General features: G+C 41.3%; 1 protein-coding gene across 5 annotated transcripts in view; it reads right to left on the bottom strand.

Moving 5' to 3' along the window:
* KIAA1217 (KIAA1217 ortholog) overlaps positions 1–12176 on the bottom strand; it is a 392388-nt gene that overhangs the window by 151483 nt on the left and 228729 nt on the right. The window contains exon 1 of one of the 5 annotated variants that reach the window (XM_036761525.1): positions 651–675. The exons of the other annotated variants lie outside the window; for them this stretch is intronic. The gene's annotated coding sequence lies outside the window, so the exon portion shown is untranslated. Of the gene's footprint in view, positions 1–650; positions 676–12176 lie in introns of those variants that run through there. 5 annotated transcript variants of the gene reach the window in all.

The raw sequence follows: 12176 nt of genomic DNA, 5'->3' as shown, positions 1-12176 counted from the left end.
CCAATCAGAAAATGCTAGGGGTGAGATAGGTGCTAGAAAAGAGGAGGGGCAGGGTCCCCAAAATACAAGTCCATGGGAAAGACCCTTGGAAAGTCAATTTGGGATCCAGTCTATCATACTCATGATTTGCCTGAGGTGAATAACTGACCTCATTTAGGGTACTCCTGAAAACATTCTTCTAATTCAGTTTCAGAAAGGCACAATGAAGAAGAATCTACTTAACGGAATAAAACTGGACCATATTTTCTTCTGGAGGGGGGAAATGGGGTAGGAAGAAAAGGAGAGGATAGAAGCCCCAAATGATGCTAAAAAAAAAAAAGGCTGACATTATTATACATAGAAGGCAGTTATCACATAGCCCTCCACCACAGCCATGGCAAAGGAGTATACTCCCCTGAAGTTACACTTTTCTGACTTCCTTTCCCTCTTCAGAGCTGCCTATAATGTTCATTTAAACAAGATTTCACCTGGACAAAATGTGGATGGGGAAGGTAGAGAAAAGAACACATGGTGAATACCTCTACAGCAATAGCCCTGGGGTTCAGGTTTCTCTGTGGACAGTTGTCTTGAGTTAAATTCTGGCTGTTGGGTTAAAGACAGAATCCCAAAGGTGGAAAGGACCCCAGGAGATCATCCAATCCAACCCTTACCTGACTCCTGAATTTTCTTAAAGAATTCTTCAGCCAATGTACATCTAGACTTTGTTTGAAGACTTCCCGTTAAGGAGAATTCATTCCTGTTGGAGGCAGCTGATTTCATTGCAGGAGAGCTATGAGACTCAGGGAGTGTTTCCTTCTCTACCCAGCAGAAACCTGCTACTGTGTGCAGGGCTGTGGGATGATCTGGGAAGTACCCAATGCTAGGAAACAGACCTGGGAGTCAGCTCAAGTGAGATACGTCTACAGCGCTGTCACTGGCTCCCACACTGGTACACTCTGTGTATTTGGGGGTTTATGAATCATAATACCGACACTAGCACTAGGAACAGCCACCTCCCTCCCACGCACACCCCAGGATGACCACACAAGGGAAGGAAATGCAAGGTCAAGGCCGCTGAGCCTCCTGGCTTTGCTTGACCTCTCCCCCACACTTTCCCTTCTAACTTCACTCACTGAAGCTTAGTAACTACACAAGACTGTAACTTCACACCCATCAATTCTCATCAAAATGCTCTACCCTCTACATCAAGACTGAACTCACCCACTTTTCCCTATTCTACTCCCCCCATTCCTATTCACAGTACACCAGCCTGACATCCCTAAACACCCCCCCCCCCCGGGGGAACTGCGATCAGTCAGATGCTCTGGGACCCAATCAGCCTCTCAAGCTCCCTTGTCCACATGTCTCAAATACATAACAATGTAACTTATGACCCCAAATGAAGAAAGATCTGTTCTGGGCTCTAGCTTTCATGGTATCCATTCCTAGAGTTTTGTTTTTTTTTAATTTCCTATTTTTGTTTTGACAAACAACTTCTTTAAGATGTGATCTAGTTCAGGGGTGGGGAACCTGCTGCCTTGAGGTCACATGTGGCCTTAGGTCCTTGGGTGCGTCCTTTAGTTCAAGTTTTACAGAACAAATCCTTTTATTAAAGGGATCTGTTCTGTGAAGTTTGGATTCCGTCAAAGGGACACACTTGAGGACCTAGAGGGCCACATATGGCCTTCAGGCCACAGGTTCCCCACCCCTGATCTAGTTAAAATGCTTACTATTTCAATTACGATGATGATGATGACTCCTAACATTTATATGTTTCAGTACCTATCCCAAGGGGCCTTTGAATCTCTCTTGCTCATAGACCTCAACCTTTCCCCCTCAGGCATTTTCTATGAGTAGAAGACGGAAGATGAACCAGTCAATGAACACTTATTTTGAAGGTCCCACTATGTGCTAGCTAGACAGTCTAGCAGTAAAGACAGAGCTATTTTGGGGGCAGCTAGGTGGCACAGTGATTTGAGCACCGGCCCTGGAGTCAGGAGGACCTGAGTTCAAATTCAGCCTCAGACACTTGCCACACTAGCTATGTGACCTTGGGCAAGTCACTTAACCCCAATTGCCCTGCCTTTCCCCCTCCAAAAACAAAACAAAAAAAGACAGAGCTATTTCTCCCTTCCTTAGGATTTCTAGAAGAGATCTTAGAACTCATCTTTAGAAAGCAACCCCCTAATGTTATAGATGAGGAAACTGAGGCCAGTGGTATGAAGAGATACGTGCAAGGCCACGTCATTAATAAAGAGGAGAGCAAAGCTTCAAGCCCAGGTTTTCTCACTATGAATCTAGTGCTCCTACTGAGCTCCCTTAATGACAGCACCTTCCCTGATTATCTCCCACTTAGCCTGATACGTCTCACTGGGTCATAGATGTTTCCATGTTGTGTGCGCCTTTGGATTGTGAGCTCCTGGAGAGCAGGGGCTGTCCTTTCGCTTTCTTTGTATCCCCAGAGTGCCGGGCACACAGTAGGTGTTTAACAAATACTTATTGACTGACTGAGTACCAGATGGCTTTTGCCATGGGAATTTATCAGTACAACCTCTCCATACTTGCTCTTCCTGGTCCCACTACTTTGTCATCATAATGAATAATGTACTGATGCACTGAGTACTCAGAATGTGGCTGTCATGGTTCAAACAACTAGGGTGTTTCCTAATAGGGAAGTGACCTTGATTGTGGGAAAATCAGTGGCTATTCAGTTAACTTTCCCAGCTTGATACTCCTCCCCTTCCCCTTACCAAGGTCTCCATGCCCCAGAGTTTTCTGATTAGCCACAGCTAGGACTTCCCCCTTCCTCTAGTCATCTTCTCTCCCCAAAGAATCTTTCTTCAGGTACTGCCATCTGACTTAGTCTCTAAAAAGCAGTCATCCACATATAAGCTGCATGCTAGGAGAAGCTGTATATTCACCATGGACGAGAAAAACAGTCTTGACTTTGGAGAACAAGATACAGACTTTATGCCTCAGTTCCCTCATCCACAAAACAACATGGTTGAACCAGATGCCTTCTGAGGTCCCTTCTAGATATAAATCTATGATCCTATGACTCCCGTCCTGCAACATCAACTGATGACTTATACACAAGGAGATGCCGCCTTTCATTAGAGCAGCACCATGCTTCCCAGGACATCTAGTAAAGCAAGAGTTAATCTAAACTGATGTCAACCTATCCATGCTTTGTTTTTTCTCTCTCTGCTTGTCAGAAGCATAAACATTATACTCAGGACAAGAAAAGGGGGAAATAACAGCCAGTGGCCCTTTTCCGGGGGACAAGTAAATTCAATCCAAATAATGACCATCTCTAGTGGATGTCTGTGCCTTTGAAAGAAGCAGACTGATGGATGTAATAGGCTTACTACAAGTGTAAACACAGCTAACAATTAGGTTTCCTTGTGCTTTCAATAAACTCCATTTGAGAGAGCGGTGACATGACTGTTTCTTCAAGGAAACTTCAGAGTCATTTAGCTGTACGGGACAGCTGCAGTCCTAACTTATTTGGGCAAAAACAAAACACAATTTGCTCAAATGCAAGGAGCTAAAACTCTTGTTTAAGAATCTGGAGTTTCAGAACCTTCCCATTTATTATTATGAGATTGACAATTGCGTCAGATGTGGCTTTGCTGTGCACTTTATCAGTCAAAATTGAAAGGAATCAAAGAAATGCCAAGTTTCATTTTACTAACCAAATATTTCCTGTAAGTTATTGTTGCATTGTCTCAAAGGAAAATGATAACAAACACCGAGCGCAGACTATCTTTCTTTCTTGTTGGATTCTGCAGACACACACAACTTTGGGTCACAATGATACTTTTGGCAACCTAGGGGAAGCTTGCTTGTCCACATGCAGGGATTGCTAACCCCACCCTTAGCAAAGTCCTTTTCTTCCTTTACAAGGCATATTTTGAACACTAGCTGAAGGTCACTTTTGTGACCTCTGAGGAATTTGTGGCCAGAAGCAAAAGCATTGATTTCCATCAGCAGCTATCTGCTGATAGTATCTGGCCTCTACATTCCAAAGAAATCCTAAGAGCTCTTAAGGTTGGAAGCAAGTGTATAAGAAGCTGGGCTGTTTGGTTTGGTCCTATCCATATGTGGGGGGGGGAGAAGGAAGGGGGGCAGAACCGGACAAGGGGGACAGTCTAAAATGGTAAAGACTTAGTTGTGAACAGAAGCAAGAGATGCATAGAGCATCACCTAACAGGAAGGAATAAACAAATGTGGGCTTGAGGTAGAAGCCAGGTCTGGGACCACTGAGGGAGCCAGTAACAGGGGGCAAGCAGAGAAACAAAATCTATAACTAAGGTTTCAAAGATGCCCAATGTCTGAGCATGCACAAACTTCACGCCCAATTTTCCATTTCAATGCAACAAGCTGGGCAGCATCCCTTTGACCTGTTGTTCACTTCAACTCTTTGCCCTCTCTGGAATGAGCTCCTGCTGTGGAGAGCTTCTTGCTTCTACACCAGCAGCTTCATGGGAAATGATTGTGCCCAAGGGGTAGAAGATAGAAAATCCTTTTGGATTTTTGGTATAAAACAAAATTAGGCTTGAGACAGAACTTTCCTTTCTTTTCCCTGTCTCCTAGGGTACCTTTGTCTCAAGTTATTTAGTTATTGGGTTGTGGTACTTAAAAATACATGTGGTCTAATTTAAGAAAACCATGCCTGGGGGCAGCTAGGTGGTGCAGTGAGTAGAGCACTGGCTCTGGAGTCAGGAGGACCTGAGTTCAAATCCGGCCTCAGGCACTTGACACACACGTACTAGTTGTGTAACCATGGGCAAGTCACTTAGCCCCAATTGCCCTGCCCAAAAAAAAAAAAAACCATGCCTCCAATATATATTAGCAGGGATTTGTTAAGATACTACTATATGTAAGACAGTGTGCCAGGTACTGGTGAGAGAAAGATGGAAAATGATACAATCTCTGACAGTTTACAAATATATTATATATTAAATTTATGGTCTGGAGACCATAAAGAGCAATTTTTCATATTGCCAATAGATGTTTTTAAATATTTTAAACATTCCTGGTTTATATTTGTTTATAATGTTTATTTATAGATATTATGTAGAGATATTTTATTTATAGATTTGTTTATAGATATTGATGACAATTTTTTTGGATTGAGAGATCTTATGAATAGTAGTAAAGAAAGTGGAGAAACAAGAACAAGAAAACCCTGAAAGAAAAAAAAAATTTTGGAGGAGGGGAGATTCAATAATAACAAATTCAATAAACATTTTTTTAGGCGCCTACTATGTAGCAGGAACTATATGGGTGCTGGAGATAGCATAGTACACAGTAGAAAGAATGATGGATGGATTTGGCATCAGAAGATCAGGGTTCAAATCTCATTACCTATGTGACTGGGGTAAGCAACTTAATTTCTGGGCTTCTGTAACTCGTGCAAAATGAGGGGGTTGACCTCTAAGCTCTTCTCCAACCTCAAAAAGCAATGATCGTAATATCTCTGATGATCAAAAATGGACCAGAAAGAAAAATAATGCCACAGTTCAGAAATTAAAAGGTAATTAATTGGACGCTAATATGATTCCATTTAAGCATCATTTTTTTTCAGCAGTACATGTCCTGCAATGAGGCATACTTGCACATAGGAGCATAGAAAATGTCAAGATTTAAATTTCAGCCTCAATTATATCTGAGATGTGTCTCAAACTGTGATCTTTCCTGACATGAGCTAACTTTCTGGTGATGTTCTTTTTATAGGTAATAACTTTTTTATAGTATAGAATCAGAAACAGAATGATATAGAGTGCATTTAGTATGCCCCATTCACAAGAAATAATAGAAAGGCATTTACAAGGGCCTGGTGAGGAATAGATATGTTTCAGGCAATGATATGGAGAAAAAGGTCATAATTTGTCAGCGAAGTATAGAAAAAAGAGAAATATGGTTTCTATGTTGAAGCACAGAACTCAAGAAAATCCTATTTTAATTCTGTGCACAAGCTCTTTCACTTCACGACCTTGGGCTGAAATCACTTAACTTCATTTCAGTTCATATAAATTATGGCTTATTCTTTTCTGTCATTTAGGAAGACTATGAGGATTAGGGATTAAATTGGGACAAAGGCCAATGCAAATGGTAAGAGTTAGATATGTTTGCTCCCTTCTTCATGTTGTGGACACAAATGGAATTCAGAGATAATAAATGCACCAACAGTAATGGAAATTCACCGACCCTGTCCCTTTAAGTGACAAAGAGAGAGAACAAATAAACTACTGGTTTGCTAATAAGGCTACCTAATTTTTAAAAAAATTAATAGATGATGCTACCTAATTCATTATTTTGCCTGCTAAATTCCAACTTAAGAAAAAAATTTAGAATTTCTAATTTTTTTTAAGGTAGACCAACCATTTTATTTTCCTCTGATTGGTTCAAGAATGTTGATGGGCAGATAGCTCTTTACATGGGCTTTGGAGAGGGACTGGGGGCAGCATGTGCAGGTCTGAAACGGGATGGGGGTGTCCAATACTTCTGTGCCTCACAGGAGCGATTCAAAAACTAAAGTACTGTATTGCTAAAAATATATAATATAAATGCTGATAGCCTAGGGACAGGAACTGGACTAGTAATTTCATTGGTATGAAGAACTCTTCATCGCTTCAAATTAACTACTTCTTTGCAATTTATTGTTTAGAGACCTGAAAGGTTGAATAATGTGCCCAGAGTTGCACAGCATGTGTCTAAGTTGGAATTTGAACCAAGGTATTCTCAGCTTTGAGCTTCTAAGTTTGGTTCTAGTGTGAGATACAGCAGCAGAGGATAGGAGAAAGAACAAAGGGCTCGGAGACTGGGCACTGGGATTCTCTACTTAGCTCTGCAACTGACCAGCCATGTGACTGCGGGCAAATCACTTACATCTTGGCACCTCGGTTCTTTACCCTTTAAATGGGGATGTTTTACTTGCCTTATGAGCTAGTGATATGGATCAAATAACAACGTATATGAAAGCATTTTGAAAAGCTAAAGATGTTTTATCAATGGAAAGTATTATCATTTCATGTCATTGCAGTTGGTAATTTATTTCTCCCCAGTGTGGATAGCTTTATAAGATGAGGGACAGCAGGGTGTAGTAGATAGAATGCTTGACCTGGAAGTCAAGTAGATATGGGTTCAACTGCTGCCTTGGACACTTAGGAGCTGTGTGACAACAAACAAGCCACTCATTTATCTGAGTCTTAATTTCCTCATCTATAAAGTGAGAGGGTTGGATTAAATGGTCTCTAAATATGTGACCCCCATACATGTTCATTTACATTTGTATGTGATAGAAAAGCCCTCTCTCACTAACAGATAGAAATTCAGTCTCTGACTAATGGCAAAATGATGAGAATAACATTCAAGTCCAGCACCAAAAGGTTCAATACTTAAGAACAATTCCCAATGCATTGCAAATCATGACAAAAGTTTAAAGGAAGTCTGTTAATTAGCATCTGCCAAACACTCCTCCCTGCCTGAATCCAAGGACAGCCTGGTCTTTCCATCTGCCATGAACTGGTCCTTCCCTGCCTCATAGAGCATGAGCTCCTTGAGAAGAGGAATTGTCTTTTCTATTTGTATCCCAAGTGTTTATTACAGTATTTGGGGGGGTGGAGCACATGGTAAATAGTTAATGCTTTTCTATTCCAGCCATCTCCTAAAAGAAAGACTCCAAGAAACGTTTCCCTTTTTGGGGGCAAATTATGAAATAACACATCTCCAATGGATAGAGAAGACTCTGAGCCCATCCTAGTAATGCACAGCTGCTCGAGCAGTATATAGGGCCTATTAGGGCAGCGAGGTGGTGCCATAGTGCACAGAGTACCCAGTCTAGAGACAGGAAGATTCATTTTCATGAATTCAAATCTGGCCTTAGATACGCAGTAGCTGTGTGACCCTGGTCAAGTCACTTGACCCTGTTTGCCTCAGTTTCCTCACTGTAAAATGAGCTAGAGAAGGAAATGTCAAACCACCCCAATATCTCTGCCAAGAAAACCCTAAATGGAGTCACGAGGAGTCAGACACGACTGAACAGCAACAAATGGCCCATCACTCAAACTGGTGAATTGGGGGGGTAATTTTTAAAAAGTGAATAAACAAAACATAGTAGTGATCTGGCTAGCTCCAGTAGTGAAAACAACAGAATGGGAGTGAAGACAAGACCTTTATATTCACATATTCCTTGAACTTGGTGACCTTGCCACTTTATTCTCATTTTCTCTCTCCCCATCTCTGTTTCTTTTTCTGTGTCTTTCTGTGTCTACTTGTCTCTTTTCTCTGTAATACAAGAAGTTTCCTTCACTTCACTGCAGAATGAGAGTAAATAGAAGTGTGCTATTACTGTGGCACAGATAAGCAGATATTTGCCTATTTTCTTATGGCAAGATTTCTTATGGAAAGAGTAGATAGAATGCTTAAAGCCTGACAGAGGTTCTCACCTCTGGCATTTATTAGATATGTGACCTTGGATAAGCTGTGACTACAAATTCTTAACCTGTAAAACTGGGATAATAACACCTGGTACACCCATCTCAGAGAGTAGAGGTTTGGGAGGGAGGAGATCCAGATCTCTGATTTCATCAGTGCAGGAACTGCCAAAGCAGATCGTTAACTACAACACAGAATCCTGGAGGGAGAGAGTACATTGAATTTAAGTGAATTACCCATGATCACACAATTAGGATGTGCCAAAATCAGGATTTGAACCCAGATCTTGGACTTCTGCCCTCATGTCATGCTACCTCTCACACAATGCTGTTGTGAGGCTCAAATGAGATGTGTGCCAGGTGCTTTGCAAAGTTTAAGATGATCTATATCGAAGAACTGCTAGTCCAAATTGTGTTTCTAATGTCTGTTTTAATAATAATGTCAAATACAGAGGTTCCCTCACCCCTCCTGGGAAATGAGCCAGAAACTTATGGCTTAGGTAACTGAGGCAGATGGCAGTTAAGCGCCTCACCCAAGGTCCCCCAGTGAGTCCCCAGCAGAGCTGGGGTTAGACTACAGAGATCAGTACACTCCTAGTTTGTTTACAGAACACTTTGAGCTCAGTCAGCAACAGGTGTCTTTGTTTGTCTCATCGAAGGAGTCCATGGTGAAAGATCTGGGCGTAGACAGAAAAAACTAGGCAAAGGGGAGCAATCAGACCCTGTTAGTTTTCAGGACTGGAGGGCTGGGGTTTTTAGGGTTATTTAAACGCAGTATTTGTGTTCACTTTGACACCTTCTGCCAAGGCACACATTCTCACACATTAAGGAAATGAGGTGTTCAACAACACACCTGATTACAATTCACCATTCCAATGAGAACAGCACATTTCCTATCTTTTCCAAAGTACATTGTATACTACCACCCTAAGTACAACAGATGAAGCATAAAATCTTTTATGAGCCACTAAATAGAGGCTTATGCTGCAAAATGTTTCAGGTGAGATAAAAGTACTCTCTTTTCAGTCCTATAAACCAAAAAACTTTAGTCATTAACTCCAAGGTGGAGAAAGAGGGTAAAGACATTATGATAGGAAACTTCAGTTCAGGCTGCTTTTTATTCAGAGGTACCAGCCAATCTGTGCCCCTACCAATCAATCAACCAGTCAATAAACATTCATTAAGTGCCACTATGTGCCTACACATTGTCAGGCACTATGCTAAGAGCTGGGGATATAAAAAAAAAAGGAAAAGACAGTTCCTGTCCTCAAAAAGCTTACCATACACTTACTAGCTGTGTGACCTTGGGCAAGTCACTTAACCCCAATTGCCCTGCCTTCTCCCCTCCAAAAAAACAACACAAAACAAAACAAAAAATCTTACCATCTAGTAGGGGAGACAATATGCAAACAAATCTACACAAAGCAAGCTATATACAGGCTAAACAGGAGATAATTAACAGAAAGAAGCCACTGGAGGTTTGGGGAAGGCTTCCTCTAGGAGGTGGGATTTTAGTTGAGACTTAAAGGAAGGTAAGTCAGAGGTTAGTAGAATAGAGGAGGAAAAGCGTTCTGGGCATGGAACAATTAGGGGCTAAGTCCCCAAATGGAATTTATCTCCTCATCCCAATTTACTTAGATTTCCAGCTGCCCTGTGAGTGAACATTCCCACATATTGTGCTATCCTTCATACACTGTTATATGTTTCCCCTGTTCTACTTTTCAATCTGGGCAGTAGAGAAAGTGACTGGGTGCCTTGGCTTCCACATTACTGTTCATTGCCTTTGACCCAGTGGTCTCTTTACTGGCTATATATCCAAGGAAGCAGGATTTTGTTATCCTTTTTAGAGTTTAGTTTCAAGGATCTGTGGCCATGGCAATGTCTAGTTTCTAGGTGTTAGATAATAACTCCCAGAATAGCCCCAAGGATCCTATATAGTAATTCCCAGAGTCATAGTGATAGGCAGTCCTACTGAGACTGCTCAGTGAGATATAGGGGTGACATGTGATATTTACTATACTTGCATCGAATAACGATATGGCTAAAGTTAACTCGTGAGCTTCATGTTGGCAAGATGCCTTCTTTGTCTGTTGCCTTATAAAGCAAGTGGGCACTGGTCAGCGAAGGGGGAACCCATGAGGGAACCCATTTGGGATTTGGGTAGTGCACAAGCTGGAATGCATGTACCTACCTCAACCGTCCCCCATTGAGGTTTGAGGGGATTTAGGGGACTGCACAAGCTGTGCCTGTCTCAATTGACCTCATCGAGACATAGGGGTAGTTGCCCCCCCTTCACGCCAGTCCCTTGGAGAAGGGTGATTAGAGAATGCTGTAGGAGTTGGTGTTCCTATTAACAGCAACTCCCATTGAGAAGAATAGACTAGAACAAAGTAAGATTATTAACCCCTCCAAAACTGGCTTCCCTTCCTTACTGTCTGACCAAATCAAGAGTGAACCTGTTAGAGGCTGGTGTCCAAGAACTCCAGCGCCTCCCCTGTATTATTTGTGAAACAATATCCCAAGGAAGTCAGTGACAGAAAAAAATGTTCCATATATACCAAAGTAGCATTTCTTATACTGGCAGAAAGCTGGAAAGAAATGGGGTGTCCATTGGCTGGGGAAATGGCTGAATAAACTGTGGTATATGACTGTGATAAATATTACTCCTCTCTAAGAAAAGGTGAATGTGAAGAATTCAGAACAACACAAGATGATTTGTGTGAACTGAAAGAATGAAATAAGGAGAACCAGGAAAACAGTATTTCAATTACATTAATTATATGAATGAAAATAACCCTAAAAGACATTAGAAATCAGATTAAATACTATAGCCAAACTTGATTCCAGAGGACCAGTGATGAAATATATACCACCTGTCAACAGACAGGTGGTATATATTTCATGGGGCAGAATTTTCGAATGTTGTTTGTTGTGATCACTGTGTTGGTTGGTTTTTCTTAAGTATTTTTCTTTGTTATAAAGGAGGATTTCATGGTGGTGGTAGTTGGTGGTGAGTGGATGAGATATGAGGGTAGTGATGGTGCACATATAAAGTGATTATCATGCAGGGGGAAAAAAAAACCAAAAAAGGCACCAATAAAACGTTAAACTATAAACATAATGAAACCAGTATGAATGTCGTATTTAGCAGAGGTAGAGGCAGAATTCCAAATGGGAATTTGATTCCAACTTCTTTGGGCTAGGTCCAAAGAAAGAATGCTACCATCATCTTGCCCAGACAGTGGAACCTCAGTATGGATAATGTATTTCAGCACTCTTATAGTTTTACTCTAGCCAACAGTAAGTCTGAAGTATAAACCGATGCTATCTAAAAACTTTGCAGTGTCAGCTGTCACCTAAAAAAAAAATCAAACGACTAGCCAGTACAAGGGGTGGTGTTAGTTTAATGCAGGACAGTTGCAAAGCAAAGTCTACTTGCCCATTTGATTGTGGTTTGGAGACATAATCCCTTTCCTTGGATTGGGGCTCTCAGTATAGAAGAAACTATAACTTTCAAATTAGTATTTTAGGCAGGTTTCAATTGCTTCCAAGATAATGTTAATTTATTTTATCATTAGTTCATGCCTTCAAGCTATAACCTGACGGGATGCCATTAATTGATTCTTGACACTATTCTTAGCTATAAGACATCTTAATTTTCTTAACTGTTCTGGGGGGAGAACACAGGGCACCAATTCTCTTCCAGCATGGTTAACTGGGTTATACCATTATCATAAAAGGTCTGAGGGCCAGTGG

This window comes from Trichosurus vulpecula, chromosome 5 (assembly GCF_011100635.1).
Source record: "Trichosurus vulpecula isolate mTriVul1 chromosome 5, mTriVul1.pri, whole genome shotgun sequence".
NCBI classification, from domain to species: Eukaryota; Metazoa; Chordata; class Mammalia; order Diprotodontia; family Phalangeridae; genus Trichosurus; species Trichosurus vulpecula.
The sequence above is the reverse complement of the archived record's forward strand: the minus strand, read 5'-3'. Positions and strand labels throughout refer to the sequence as shown.